The sequence below is a fragment of the Notamacropus eugenii genome, chromosome 1 (genome assembly GCF_028372415.1).
Source record: "Notamacropus eugenii isolate mMacEug1 chromosome 1, mMacEug1.pri_v2, whole genome shotgun sequence".
Classification (NCBI taxonomy): domain Eukaryota; kingdom Metazoa; phylum Chordata; class Mammalia; order Diprotodontia; family Macropodidae; genus Notamacropus; species Notamacropus eugenii.
The window spans coordinates 314351721-314368347 of record NC_092872.1 but is presented as its reverse complement, the minus strand read 5'-3'; positions in this window follow the sequence as shown (position 1 = coordinate 314368347).

Sequence of the window (16627 nt, the reverse complement as noted above, 5' to 3'; positions counted from 1 at the left end):
AGTTCAGTCATATGCATAGGTTCACTGGTGCTGTCATTCATTTATTGGGTTTTTAAAAATTGTAAATCAAGTTTTCTCTTTTTTTATTGATTTTAATTGTTTGGGATCCATATGGGGTTCACAAATAAGAGAAGTAGCTCAGGGGTATGTGGAAAATTTTGTTATACTATTAAGTACCTAGAATGTTCTTTTTTTACTCCTTTCATCTGACCTACAGAAATGAGCCTGTTTTGCTGTCATGAATTAGAGCCATGGGAAGTTTAGGATGTTATTCTCTTTCTTGTTATGTCTTATCTTACAGGAATGCAGAATTTCAGTGATAGGGCTTCAGCAGCCATACAGTAAAATGCATAGCTGTGAAGGAAGGAAGGAAGGAAGGAAGGAAGGAAGGAAGGAAGGAAGGAAGGAAGGAAGGAAGGAAGGAAGGAAGGAAGGAAGGAAGAAAGAAAGGGAGGGAGGGAGGGAGGAAGGAAGGAAGGAAGGAAGGAAGGAAGGAAGGAAGGAAGGAAGGAAGGAAGGAAGGAAGGAAGGAAGGGAGGGAGGGAGGGAGGGAGGGAGGAAGGAAGGAAGGAAGGAAGGAAGGAAGGAAGGAAGGAAGGAAGGAAGGAAGGAAGAAAGGGAGGGAGGGAGGGAGGGAGGGAGGAAGGAAGGAAGGAAGGAAGGAAGGAAGGAAGGAAGGAAGGAAGGAAGGAAGGAAGGAAGGAAGGAAGGAAGGGAATGTAGCCTAAATTAGCTTTTTTTTTTCCTTTCATGTCAGATTATTGACATTGAGCTTAGAGTCTGCTAAACCTTTCCTCTTTTTTAAAAATGGACATTAAAACCTTATTTCAAACCTTATATGAAAATTTCAAACCATATATTTGGGAAGTTAATTGTTTTGAGCCCAAGTGTAAGACATTATATTTATCCTTCAGTATTTGACTTATCTAAGAAGGGGATTAACAGACTACAGCTCATGGGCCAAATCTGGCCCAATGTCTGTTTTTATATAGCCCCTGGGCTAAGAATGTTTTTTATAATTGTAAATAAAATGTTATTGTATTTTAAAATGTAAAAAACTGTTCTCAACTCACAAGCCATACAGAAACAAATTGTGGGCCAGATTTGGCAGTCTGGACAGTAATGTAGGAATCCTTATGAGGGGACTAAATCTTGAACCATTTCCAGTTTCCTGGTAATGTACACATACAAGGCCAACACACAAGGAGTTGAGGGCTCCTCAGTCCTAATGTGCACTCCTAATTTGGATGCTACCATAGAAAATGAAGAGGCTGAAAAGTTCTGTCCAACTGAAATGACGCTGTATCTTTCCTGAATGACCTGTCCATGTTATTGTTAAGTAAATTCTTTGTGTTAAATGTTAGCTGGTCTACAAATGTCTCATTTCCTTCCAATCTTAAGCATGAACTTCTAAACCAATCTGAGTCAGAACATTTAACATTAGTGGGCAGGATTAAACCAGAGGACCATGTGACAGAAAAGGCAATGTGGAAGAAAGGGAATCCAGGGTTATTAGATGACCTGATATGGAACACTTATGGCTGGAGTCTGCTCTGCTTCTGGCTGTGCTTCTAGTTATATGCTTTTGAGTTCATTATGATAAATGGGATAGAAAGGAAATCATCACAGACCTAGTAGGATTAAGAAGTAAACGTTCATCCAGCAAACAGAAGTAGATATGAATTGCTCTGGGTCTTTAAGAACCATACACTGAGAAGAAAAAATGTAAAATGTCATTTGTTGAATTTGCATAAATTTGTATTTGGCAGTGATTGTCATTTCCAGTTCCATCATCTGTGGGAGACCTGAGCCCTCCAAGAAGACTAATGAATTTTGGAATTGTCTAAGATCTATGTTGGATAGTCTGCTTCAGACTTTTTATATGGTATTTGGGAGGCCATTATAAACTTTGCTGTGTGGACTCTGTTGAGACTCTTTAATACAAGGCACTGGGAGAAGCACCTGAAGAGGGAGACTTTCCAAGGATCTTTTAAGAACCCAAATTGCAGACAAATATATCATGATTTGCTAAGGCCAGAAAGTATGTAAAAGAGGAAAGGTAATGAAATGTGTGTAAAGAAATGATACCACTTTCCACTGTCTGAAGGAACTTAGGCTATATGGCTCAAGTGATGGAGGACTTAGTACTTTGGTATAATATAGAAAACACTTGGGTCATCCCTTGGTTCCCTTTATCTCTATCCTCCACCTCAGCAGAACACTGAATCAGTTTTAAAGGAGGGAAAATTTCAATCTCATTCCAAATTGTGTAGCATTTAACTTTCTCTCTGGGACTTTCAGTGAGGAATCACATTGAAGTCATCTGTGCACATTTATGCCCCAAAATGAACAGTACTGTAGGTACTGAGTGCTCCCCAATCCTGACAGAAATGGGGAATGCAAACACATGATATCTAAAGTAGAAAGTGTCTTCAGCTAGTGTTTAAGTAAATAGATTTACAGGTAGTTTTGTTTGTATATTATATTTTATTGGGATAAGTTATTGGGATAAATGATACCTGTTAATATTAAAAGTACTATATAAAATCTGAAGAAGTGAACATTGTGTATGTAAAATTAAATGATAAAACCAATCACAAAAGAACTTTATGATTTTTCTGGTTCAGTCATTTTTCAGTTATGTCCAACTTTTCATGACCCCATTGGGGGTTTTCTTGGCAAAGATACTGAAATGGTTTGCCATTTCTTTCTCCAGAATATTAACATGCATTGTATATAAATTAATAAAGAGACACAATCATTTCTCACTATGTTCTTCTCAAGAGATCATTCTGAATACTGCCTAATTCCTGTTATATGTTCAATTTATATGTCCCTGCTCTATCTAATGGAGTCCTGTACCATCAATTTTTTCATCAGACTAACAAGCCTAAGACTAATTTTTAATTTAGATAACACAATTTCATTAATTGGATCCTATCCTCCTAGGGTCACTACTACACTAGACAAGTCTCTGGTGGCCTCTTTTCCAGAGCATAGGTGAATAAACAGCAGTCCTCAGATGGGTGTTCTTAGCCTTAACAAAAAGATGTCTAATGAGTTCAAGATCTTCTTACATTCTACCTCCCTCTAAAAACTCTATGATTCAGCCATAATAGACTACTTGTTTCTCAAACACAACACAGCACTCCATTGTTTCTGCTTATTTCATTATGGTTCACCTATGAAATAAACTGATCTAATCTCTTGTCAGATATTTCACTGGCTGATACCTCTGCTCCTATACCTTGCCTAGTAAGTGGTATGGGTAGATCATCAGGATTATTATAGACTTGTGTGTCTACCCCCAGGCTGACAGCAGGGGCTGATCGGCTATCAGTATGTTTATGGACTATTGTGGGTTATATGTATACCCTAGGAATCTATGTAGCAACATATCTAGGCAAGGAAGGAGTTTTCTCTGGGTTCAGTCTTCCCACCCTGTAATAGTGAATACAGTCTCCACTGAAAACATTTTCAATAAACATATCTGGATCAGAAGTCTTTTGAAAACTGGTGGATGGTCTCCTTTGCCCAACATTTCCCAAGTTTAGTGTCCATCATTTTTTTCCCACCAGTTCATTAGAAAATCTAATGCTACTAGATTTATACCCTGCTTGTTCATATTTGGGCAAGAAACATGCCATTAGAAAATCTAATGAACTGTTCTCTGAGAGAAAGATGGTTGTTGTGAATTGTCTTAATAGGGCCTGCTCAATTCTCAGGGGCTATTTTGTTTTTTGTTACCCAATCTCTCAACAACCTTGTATGAGTTATCTTTCTATCAGTCAACCAGCTTTTGTGTTCCTTGAATGCTAAGAGCTCTGTGCTCTTTTTGAAGGTCTTGAGAATATACTTTAGCAGCAAAATTCAGCTCAGTGTCTAGTTGGAATCTCCCAGCCTCTCTCTCAATTGAGAAATATACTGTGTGCCAGTGATTATATAACCTCCTTCATCCAAGGTCCCAAAGGAGAAGTCAATAGGCAGTAGGCATGTTTCTTGCCCAAATATGAGCAAGCAGGGAATAAATCTAGTAGCATCATTCCTGGTGAAATTGTATGCATATATTAGAAATTATGCATATTGAATACCCTGAGACTTGGATCCTGTCCTCAGAGTTCCAAACATGTTCAAGCATTCAATTAAAATGTTCAAACTGTATGTATCCAAAATTTCCTTCAGCAGTTTGATCTCAAAGTTCCTACCTTGGTCAGAGTGAATCCCATCAGGGAATCCATACATTAAAAAAAATCTTGCTCACAACATTTTGGCGATAATAGATGCTTTCTGTTTTCTAGTTGGGAATGCTTGTGCATATTTGGTGAAATGGTTAATCACCATTAAGATGTGACATGTGTTTTAACTATTCCCTTCCAGGCACAGAAAATTGATATAAATGCATACCAAAAGCTTGTTGATATTCATATTCTCCAGATATATGTCACAAGTTTATACCGTTTTCCTTTGTACACATCTGGCACAAGTTTCACACTTCTTGGTGACATCTGCACTCATCTTGGGCCAATAAAATCTATTTCTTCTCATCTCCAAAGGTTTTTTTCTTTCCTTGGCCCATATGTCCAAAGTCATCATGCAAGGTACTCATGGCAGCATGGAAGCACCATCTGCTTCCTAGTGGGATCAGTGAGATCAGTGTGACAGCTCTCCATGGCACAGCTCCAACTTCTGCCATCTTTTCAGCAGTTAGGTGCCCTCTGCTGACTGGAACTTAAGATTTTTAGAATCACTACCTTGTTTTTTCGCTTGTATCACTTCTATGGTTGCATTATCAGCTATCCATTCTCATTGCTGGTCACCCCCCCTACAGATGACAGTGGCAAGGAAGATAATTTAATGAAACAAGGTCTGCATATCCATTTAACATGCCATCTTCTGAAAGTCTGAAACCCTTACTCTAATTCCATTTGGTTATGGTACAGTTTCTTGGGTATCAGAGAGTGTACTCATGCTATCTTCAGACATCGCCTCAGCTCTAGTATCATGTGGCAATCTGGATAAGGCACCTGAAGCCATATTAATCTTACCAGGCATCTAGTATATACTGATTCATAACTGACTAGAGCGTCAGTGGAATTTTTCTCCAGATACATAACCTTTGAACTTCATAGTAATAACCTAGCCCACTTCAAAGATAAGAATTCAAGCTTGTGAGCAGAGAAATGGGACACACTTTGTCAAACCTCTGATAGTAAATGCAGTTGGTCTCTGGTGAGAGACTGGACAACTTGTCTGCTTACAAAATAGTCCCAGAAATGTATTTTAAATCAGACTTGGTTGACTGAGTGATTAAAAATTAAGTTGGGATACACTACAGCAAGCTTGAGATTCCCTAAGGAAATAGTAGACATAAAAAGGACAATAGACACTGTGGCTTTGGTATGCTCAACACTGACTAAAGCATCAGCACTAATTAGAATTAATTCTACCCTTTTCAAATTTCTGACAGGATTTTGCAATTAACAACTTGGGAATCAATATCAGCACACTTTGACCATCGGTGCAGATTAAGCAAAAGTTTATATGGTACAGGACAGCTCCCAGGGTGACTTCTGTGTGAAAACAAGTGTCAATCGGGTTGGCAAAAGCAGCTAGGTGGTATAGTGGATAAAGTGCTGGGACTGGAGTCAGGAGGATCTGAATTAAAATCTAGCCTCAGACACTTGCAAGCTGTGTGACCCTGAACAAGTCACTTAACCCTATTTGCCTCCATGTCCCCATCTGTAGAATGTACTGGAGAAGGAAATGGCAAACCACTTCAGTAAGTTTGCCAAGAAAATTCTGAATGGAGTCATGAAGAATCAAATATGACTACTCTTATAAACAATAACAGAGTCAATTCCAGTGTATTGATAAGGAAGTTGAAGAAGATTATGAAGTCCTCGAGGCTTTTTCATATTTGTTTCTCCATCTATCACCAAAAGGCTCTGTAGGTTTTAAGAAAATTTTGCCGTTCCTGGTTCTGGTTCTCTTCAATCACACATGCATGAGTGAGGTTTTTTAATGGTTAAGCAATAGCAGCTTTGTTCTAAGAAACTTGCAGTAATGGTCACCAAAATTCTTACATCTCTAAGATTCTATGGAGTGACCATTTCACAAATGCTTCTACCTTCTCTAAATCAGTACTCACAATTTGTTGGGATGCAACATGGTCCATATACTTAACAGAAGTTATGCAAAGTTAGCGCTTGTCAACTGAAAGATTCAGATGAGTTTTCTCCAACTAATGCAGTACTTTTGTCAGTATCCCTCGTGTTCTTCCAGAGTTCTGTCAAAGATGTAATATCATCAAGGTACACTAACACTTCCAGGTAGTTTGTGACCCCAGCTACTTTTTCTATCAGTCACTGAAAATGACTGATACCCCTGAGATCACTTGAGGCATATATTCAAACTTGTAAAAATCCATTTAAGCAGATGAAAGGCTGCATTTTCCTTGTTCTTCTTCAGACAAAGGAATCTGGTACTATTCACCAAAAACCACTGGTTGTCTAAGAGATAATCCAGTGCTTCTTGAGCCCATGGAATGATATACTGGTCCCTTACTTTTGTTCAAAGTTCAGTGGTCTACTCATATCTCTCTTTCCATTCTTTGTTGCTACCACTACTATGGGTGATGAATAAGAGTTGCTAGATTGTGTGATAATGCCATTAACTGGCCTTTCTTTGAAAAGGTTTCTGACATTTTCCATCATAAAAAAAAATCGTTCTAAATCTTTCTCTGAGTGATCAGAAATCAGTGAGAATGATGCTGTGGGGTTTACTTCAAACATTCCACATCCCATTCATGCAGAGAAAACATACCTGTCCTCTTGATAAGAATCAGTCTCATTCCATTCTTCTTGTACAAAGGAGTTCTCAGGTCAAAGGGAGGCCCTGCCTCCAGTAGAAGCCACCAGGGAAACCCTTCCTCCAGTGCAAGCCAGCAGCTAGGCCCTGAGGCCCAATGAAATCCATCAGCAAGACCCCAAGTCTCAGAACAAAAAGCTTGAAAAAGTGCCAGAGCAGAACCTAACACATAAAAATACTAAGTAACAAAAGAGGCAGAAAAAATGAGCAAAAAACACACCAAAAAAAGGAATTTGACTATAGAAAGTTACTATGGTGACAGGGAGGATCAAGAGACAAACTTAGAACATGACAATAGTGTCAAAATGGCTACCAGTGAAGCCTCAAAGAAAAATGTAATTTGGTCTCAGACCCAAAAAACTGGAAGCACTTTCAAAAGATTTTTATATTTCTTTTAATTTTTATTAATTTATTTGTTTTCAGTTTTCTATAATCACTTCCATAAGTCTTAGATTTTCTCCTCCTCCCTCCTCTCTCCCTACCCAAGACAGCATGTGATCTTCTATGGGTTCTACACATACATTCTTATTAAACACATTTTCACCTTAGTTATGTTGCATAGAAGAACTAAAATGAATAGGAGAAATCATGACAAAGCCCCACACAAAACAAAACATAACACAAGAGAAAATATTCTGCTTCCTTCTGCATTCCAATTCTAGTTTCTCTGGATGTGGATAACATTTTGCCTCGAGTCCTTTGGGAATGTTTTAGGTCCTTGCATTGCTGTGAAGAGCTAAATCCACCAGAAAAATTCCTTGCACACTCTGGTTGTTACTGTGTACACTGTTCTCCTGGTTCTGCTCCTATCACTCAGCATCAGATCATACAAGTCCTTCCAGGCCTCTCTGAAGTCTTCCTGTTCATCATTTCTTATAGCACAATAGTATTCCATAACATTCATATACCATAACTTGTTCAACTATTCCCCGATTGATGGATATCCCATTGATTTCTAGTTCTTAGTCACCACAAAGAGAGCTGCTATAAATATTTTTGTACATGTAGGACCCTTTCCCATTTTTATTATCTCTTTGGGATACAATCCTAGAAATGATATTGCTGGGTAAAAGGGTAGGTACATTTTTGTAGCCCTTTGAGCATAGTTTCAAATTGTTCTCCAGAAGGGTTGGATTAGCTCACATCTCCACCAACAATGAATTAGTGCTTCAACTCTCCAAACTTTGTCATCTTCCTGTTTTGTCAGGCTAACCAATCTGATAGGTGTGATGTGGTACCTGAGAGTTGTTTTGATTTGCATCTTTCTATTCAATAGTGATTTAGAGCACTTTTTCATATGACTGTAGATAGTTTTAATTTCTTCTTCTGAAAACAACCTGTTAATATCCTTTGACCATTTATCAATTGGACAATGCCATGTATTCTTATAAATTTGACTCAGTTATCTACACATTTGAGAATTGAGGCTTTTATCACGGACACTAGTTGAAAAATTCTTTTCCAGTTTTCTGCTTCCCTTCCAATTTTGGTTGCATTGAGTTTGTGCAAAGTCTTTATACCTAGATCATATATCCATTTGAACTTTATTCTTGTGTACAGAGTCAGGCATTGGTCTATGCACAGTTTCTGCCACACTGTTATCCAATTTTCTCAGCAGTTTTTCTCAAACAGTAAGTTCTTATCCCAAAAGCTGGGATCCTTGGGTTTATTAAACAGCAAATTCCTATGTGCATTGACTATCATGTCTTGATAAAAGATTCTTTAAAGAAAATTAGAGATGTAAAAGAAAAATTGGGAAAAGAAATCAGAGTAATGCAACAGAATCATAGAAAAAGAGTCAACAACTTAGTAAAAGAAAGACAAAAAGTATGGGGACAGATATACAAAAATCACTAAAGAAAATAACTCCTTAAAAAATAGAGTTGGCCAAATGGAAAGGGAGATACAGAAGCTCATTGAATAATTCCTTAAAAATTAGAATTGGGAAAATAAAGGGGTGAGAGAGGAATGTACTGGGAGAAGGAGAAAGGGGAAGATAGAATGGAGTAAATTATCTCATATAAAAGAGGCAAGAAAAAGGATTTTATATTGGAGGGAAAGAGAAGGGGTGAAACGGAATGACTGAACCTTATTCTCATCAGATTTGGCTTAAGGAGGGAATAACATATACATTCCATTAGTTATGGAAATCTATATTATCCTACAAGAAATTGGTCGGAAGGGGATAAGAGAGGGAGGATGATAGATGGGAGAAAAGATTGAGGGGAAGGGATAATAAGAAGCAAACACTTTTGAGGAGGGACAGGGTCAAAAGAGAGAATAGAATAAATGGGGGGTGGGATAGGATGGAGGAAAATACAGTCAGTCTTTCACAGCATGACTATTATGGAAGTGTTTTGTATGACTACACAAGTACAACTAATATTGAATTGCTTGCCTTCTCAATGAGAGTGGGTAAGGAAGGAAGAAGAGAGAGAATTAGGAACTCAATATTTTAAAAAACAAATGTTAAAAATGTTTTCACATGCAACTGGGAAATAAGATATACAGGCAATGGGGTATAGAAATCTATATTACCCTAAGGGAAAATAGAAGGGGAAGAGTATAAGAGAAGGAGGGGAGATAGAAGGAAAGGCATATTAGAGAAAGGGCAATCAGAATGCATGTTGTCTTCAAGTGGGGAAAGGGAGAGATGGGGAGAAAATTTGGAAGTCAAAATCTTGTGGAAGTGAATGTTGAAAACTAAAAATAAATTCATTAATAAGTAACAAAAAGTAAATGAATAAAGAACTTTAAAAAATTAGAATTGGGGAAGTGGAAGCTAATGATTCCATGAGACATCAAGATATGATAAAAAAAAAAAAGTCAAAAGAAAAAATAGAAAACAATGTGAAACTCCTCACTGGAAAAACAACTGACCCAGAAAAGAGATTCAGGAGAGATAATTTAAGAATTTGGACTACCTGAAAGCCATGATGAAAAAAAAAGCCTAAACAACATCTTTCAAGAAATTATGAAAGAACACTACCCCGGTATCCTACTTGAAAGAGATCCCAAAATCAAACATAGGCAAATTCTAGTACTCTCAAGTCAAGGAGAAAATACTGCAGGCATTCAAAAAGAAACAATTTAAATGTCACGGAGTTGGAATTACACAGAATTTGGCAGCTTTCACATTAAAGAACTGGAGGACTTAGAATATGATATTACAGTAGGCAAAGGGGTTAGAATTACAAGTACCCCCTACCTTACTAAACTGAGTATAATCCTTCAGGGGCCAACATGGATATTTAATGAAATAGAAGACTTTTAAGCATTGCTAATTAAACGATCAGAACTGAATAAAAGTTTTGATCTTCAAATACAAAACTGAAGGGAAACATAAAAAGATAAAAAAAAAAAAAAGAAATGAGAAGGAGAAAAGCATGAGATTCCATAAGATTAAACTATTTATATTCCTACGGGTCAAGATAATATTTGTAACACTTAAGAACTTTATTATTATAAGGGCAAATAGAGGGAGTATATATAGGTAAGAGTATCTCCTTATAAAGTTGCTTTGATGAGATAGTACCCCCAAACACAAATTAAATGGGTGAGAAAGAAAATTGTACTGGGAGAAAAAGAAGCAGGGGAGAAGGAATGGGGTAAATTATCTCACATATAGAAGGCATGTAATAGAAGAACCTGATGTAATGGAGGGGAAGATATGGGGTGAGCAAAACTTGAACCTTACTCTCATCAGAATTGGCTCAAAGAAGGAATAACATACATGCTCAGGCGGATATAAAAATATATCTTACCCTATATGGATGAAAAAAGGTACCGGGATAAAAGAAGGAGGAAACTGGTAGAAGGGAGAGAGAATTGGGGGAGAAGGTTATCAGAAGTAAAATACTTGTGAGGACGGAAAGAGCAGGGAGGGTAAGAGAGATGGGAGTAATCAAGGGAAAAAGAGGATGGAGGCATAACAAAGTTATCGTAACTACAAAAGTGAATGAGATAAACTCACACATAAAATGGAAATAGAAAGCAGAACAGATTAAAAACCAGAATCCTACAATATGCTGTTTACAAGAAACACATTTGAAGCATAGAGACAGAGTAAAAGTAAGGGGTTGTAGTAGAATCTCTTATTCTTCAACTGAAGTGAAAAAAAGCAGGGATAGAAATCATGATTCAGACAAAGTCAAAGCAAAAATAAGTCTAATTAAAAGAAATAAGGAAGGAAACTATATTTTTCTGAAATGTATCATAGACAATGAAGTAACATAAATACTAAATGTATATACATTAAATGGTAAATATCATCCAAATTTTTGAAGTTGAATTAGTTACAGGACGAAATAGACAATAAAACTACTAAAGGAAGATCTCAACTTTTTCCTCTCAGAAATGGGTAAATCTAACCAAAAATAAATAAGAAAGATGTTAAGGAGGTGAATAGAATTCTGGAAAAATTGAACAACATAGCTCTCTGGATAAAATTTAATGGGAATAGAAATGTATCTTTTTCTCAGTAGTATGTAGAACCTATACAAAAATTGACCATATATTAGGACATAAAGTCTCACAACCAGATGCAGAAAAACATAAATATTAAATGCATCCCTTTCATATCATAATGCAATAAAAATTACATTCTATAATGATCAGTGGAAAGATAGATTAAAAATTAATTAGAAACTAAACAAATTAATCTAAAAAATAAGTGGGCCAAGGAACAAATCCTGGAAACTATAATTTCATTAAAGGAAAATGACAATAATGAAACAATACAGCAAAATTTATGGTATGAAACAAAGACAGTATTTAGGGAAAAATTTACATCCCTAACTACTTACATCAGTATGGAAAGAGCAGATCAATGAAAAAATTTTTTAAAAAACAAATTTTTAAAATTCCCAATTAAACACCCAATTGGAAACTCCGAAAATAAAAGGAGAGATGAATAAAATTGGAAATAAGAAAATCATTGCACTAGTAAATGGAACTAGAAGCTGGTTTTATGAAAAAAACAATAAACTAGATAAGCCATTTGTTAATTTGATTTAAAAAAGGAAAGAAAAAGAGAAAATTACCAGTATCATAAAGATGAAATGAATTCACAATTGAAGAAGAAATTAAAACAATTATTAGGAGTTATTTTGCACAATTACATGGCAATAAATTTGACAATACGATGACTAAGTATCTACAAAAATACAAATTGCCCAGATTAACAGAAGAGGAAATAGAATAATTAAATAGCCCAAATCCTAGAAAGACAAATTGAATAATCCACCAATGAAATCCCCAAAAAAATACTCAGGGTCAGATGGATTCACAAGCAAATTATATCAAACATTTGAAGAACAATTAATCCTGATATTATATAAATTCTTTGGGGGCAAAAGGCAAAAGAGTCTTACCAAATTCCTTAGTCAAACCAGGAAAAGTCAAAACAGAAATAGATTACACACCATTTCCCTATTGAATATTTTAATATTTTAAATAAAATACTAGCAAGGAAGTTACAGCAATATATCACAAGGATCATGCACCATAATTTATATATCAGGTGGAATTTATAACAGGACTGGTTCAACATTAGGAAAACTATCAGCATAAGTAATCATATAAATTATAAAACCAACAGAAATCATCTGGTTATCTCAGTAGATTCAGAAAAAGTCTTTGACAAAATACAACACCCATTTCTATTAAGAAAAAACACTGAGAGAGCATAGGAAAAAATGGCGCTTACCTTAAATTAAGTAATACTTATCTAAAACCATCAGCAAAAGGGTAGAGCCAAGATGATCAGGGAAAGGCAGTAATTCATCTGAGCTCTCACCAAAATCCCTCAGAACACCTTTAGATAATGTCATAAAACAATTCCTGGATCAAGAGAACCCATGAAAGGATGGAATGAAATTAGTTTCCAGCCAAAGACAACTTAGAAAGTCAGCAGGAAAGATCTGTCACACCAGGGTAAGAGTGGAGCACAGTGCAGATCTGGTCATGCCAGCAGAGCCCTAGAGCAAGCCTTAAGAGTCTCTGAATCAGCAGCAGCTTCAGCTGCTTCCAGACCTCTCAGACCGCAGATAGTGAAGGGGTTGAATAACTGGTCAAAAGGAGGTTACAGGGATCTCTTTACTAGCACTGAGGCAGGACTCTGTTGCTTTGTCCATACTCAAATCTAGGCTGCAGTATTGAGTGGCAGTCCCAGAGCAAGGAGGAGCACTAGCACACCAGAGCTTGCAGCTGCAGTGAAGTGAGGACCTTCCTCATATTTCCAGAGCAAAAGAAAAACAGAACAGAACACAAGCCAGGAGAGGAGTAAATATAGCTGTCCTTAGATCGTACCGCCTTGGAAGAATTGAAAACTTACAGGTCCCTAGCAGCATCTCTGAAAATAGATGCACAAAACCCCTGAAGCTTGGGACAGTGCACCCTCCAGCTTGGAAGCAGAGCCCTATTGAAACAGAGTAAAACGTCAAGAAATAGTCTAGGAAAATGAGCAAACAACAACAAAGAAAACTGACCAAAGAAAGTTACTATGGTGACAAGGAAAATTAAAGCACATACTCAGAAGAAGATAGCAAAGTCAAAAATCTTACATCCAAAGCCTACAAACAAAATATCAATTGGTCTCTGGTTTTGGAAGAACTCAAAAAAGATTTTTTAAATCAAGCAAGAGAGATAAAGGTAAACTTGGGAAGAGAAATGGCAGTGATGGAAAAAAATCATGAAAAAAAGTCAACAACTTGGTAAAGGAGACAAAAAAAATGAAGAAAATAGTACATTAGAAAACAGACTAGGCCAAATAGTAAAATAAAAGGTACAAAAAGCCAATGAGGAAAAGAATGCCCTAAAAGCAGAGTTGACCAAACAGAAAATGAGGCAAAAAAATTCACCAAAGAAAATAACTCCTTAAAAAGTAGAATTGACCAAATTGAAAAAAAGGTACAAAAGTTCACTGAAGAAAATAATTCCTTAAAAATTATAATTGAGCAAATGTAAGAAATTGCCTTTACAAGTAATCAAGAAAAACTAAAACCAAATCAAAAGTGAAAAAATACAAGACAATGTGAAATAACTCATTGGAAAAAATAACTGATTTGGAAAACAGATCCAGCAGAGTTTTTAAATTGTTGGACTACCTGAAAGCCCAGATACTAGATATCATTCTTCAAGGAATTATCAAGGAAAACTGCCCTGATATTCCAGAACCAGAGGGTAAAATAGAAATTGAAAGAATCCACTGATCACTCCTGAAAGAAATGAAAACTACCAAGAATATTATAACCAAATTCCAGAGTTCCCAGTTCAAGGAGAAAATATTGCAAGCAACCAGAAAGAAACAATTCAAGTATCATGGAGCTACACTCAGGATAACACAAGACTTGGCAGCTTCTATATGAAAGGATCAGAGGGTTAAGAATATGATATTCTGGAAGTCAAAGAAGCTAGGATTACAACCAAGAACCACCTACCCAGCAAAACTAAACGTATTCTTTCAGGAATGTATTCAATGAAATAGAGGACGTTCAAACATTCTTGATGAAAAGACCAGAGCCAAATAGAAAATCTGACTTCCAAACACAAGACTCAAGATAAACATAAAAATGTAAATAAGAAAGGGAAAATCGTAGGAAATTTAATAAGGTTAAGCTGTTATCATTTCTATATGGGAAGATACTTGTAACTTATAGAAACTTTCTCACTATTAGGGCAGATACAGGTATATATAGACAGAGAGCACAACTGTGAGTTGAATATGAAGGGATGAAATCTAAAAAAATACAATTAGGGGTGAGAGAGAAAAATACTGGGAGAAAGGGAAAGGGCGAGGTAGATTGGGGTAATTATCTCACATAAAAGAGGCATGAAAAAGCTTTTACCATGGAATTGAAGAGGGGGAGTGAGTGATCCTTTCTCTCATAAGAATTGGCTCTAAGAGGGAATAACAAACATATTCAATTGGGTGTAGAAATCTGTCTTACACTACAGAAAAGTAGGTGAGGAAGGGAAAAGAGAAAGGTAGGAGGTGGTGATAGAAGGGAGGGCAGATTAGGGGAAGATAGTAAGAAGCAAAACACTTTTGAAGAGGGACAGGGTGAAAGGAGAGAGAGAATAGAATAAATGGGGGTGGGGAATAGGATGGGGGAAAATAAAGTTGGCAATATTAACTGTAAAAAAAATTTGAAGCAAATTTCTCTGATAAAGGCCTCATTTCTTAAATACATAGAGAACTGAGTCAAAAACAAGATAAATGATAAAAAAAAATGAACAGTTTTCAGATGAAGTAATCTAGGCTATCTATAGCCATAAGAAAAAAAAATGCTCTGACTCACTATTGATTGTTGAAATGTGAATTTTAAAACAATTCTGAGAAAATACCTCATACCCACTTGATTGGCTAATAGGACCGAAACTGAAAATGACAAATGGTAGAGGGGATGTGGAAAAAATGAGCCATTAATATATTGTTGATGGAGTTGTGAACTGATTCAACTATTTTGTAGAGTAATTTGTAACTCTGCCCAAAGGGCTGTAAAACCATGCATACCTTCAGACCTAGCAATGTCACTACTAGGTCTGTATCTCCAAAGAGATGAGAAACAAAAACGGAAAAGGATCTATATGTAAAAGATATTTATAGCAGTTCTTTTCTGGTGGTAAAGAATGGGAAACTAAGGAGATGCTCATCAATTGGGAAATGGCTGAACAAATTGTGATATATGATTAGAATGGAATATTATTGTGGTATGAGAAATGATGAACAAGATACTCTCAGAAAAACTTAGAAAGACTTACATGAATTGATGCAAAGTGAAATGTACTGTGTACAAAATAACAGCAATATTACAAGATGATCAGCTATAAATAACTTATTTATTCTCAAATATACATTGATTCAAGACAATTCTGAAAGACTTATGATAAAAAATGCCATCCATCCCTAGAGAAAGCATCTGATGATATCTGAATTAAATTAAAGCATTCTTTTTTACTTTATTTTTCTTGAAAGTTTTTTCCTTTGGTCTATATTTTCTTCCACACCTTGACTAACATGGAAATGTTTTGCATGACTATACATGTATAACTTATATTGAATTGTTTGCCATCTCAATAACGGGGAGGAGAGGTAAGAAGGGAGATAATTAGGAACTCAAAATTTTTAAAAACAAGTGGTAATTGTTTTTACATGTAACTTCAGGAAAATAAAATGCTAAATACAATTCAGAAATAAAAAAAATTTTATTATTTATAATGGTGATAAGCTTGAAGCCTTTCCAGCACAATCAAGTGTAAAACTAGTATACCCATTATCAACTATTATTCAGTGTTATACTGGAAATGCTAGTTATAGCAATAAGAGAAGAAAAAAAAATTGAAGGAATTAGAATAACCCATGAGAAAATAAAACTATCACTTTTTGTAGATGGCATGATGGCATACTTAAAGAACCCTAGGGAATCAACTGAAAAACCAGTGGAAAAAATTAACAACCTTAGCAAAGTTACAGGATACAAAATAAACCCATATAAATCATAAGGATTTCTATAATATTAACAACAAAGTACAGCAGCAAGAGATAGAAAGAAAACTTCCATATCAAATAGCCATAAACAATTTAAAATACTTAGGAGTAGTCTACCTGCTAGGAACTACATAACTTAAATATGAAACATTTTTTACATAGATTCACATTAAACAATTAGAAAAATATTAATTGCTCATAGGAATGTAGGGCCAATGTAATAAAAATGAAAATCCTACCCAAATTAATCTATTTATTTAGTGCCATACC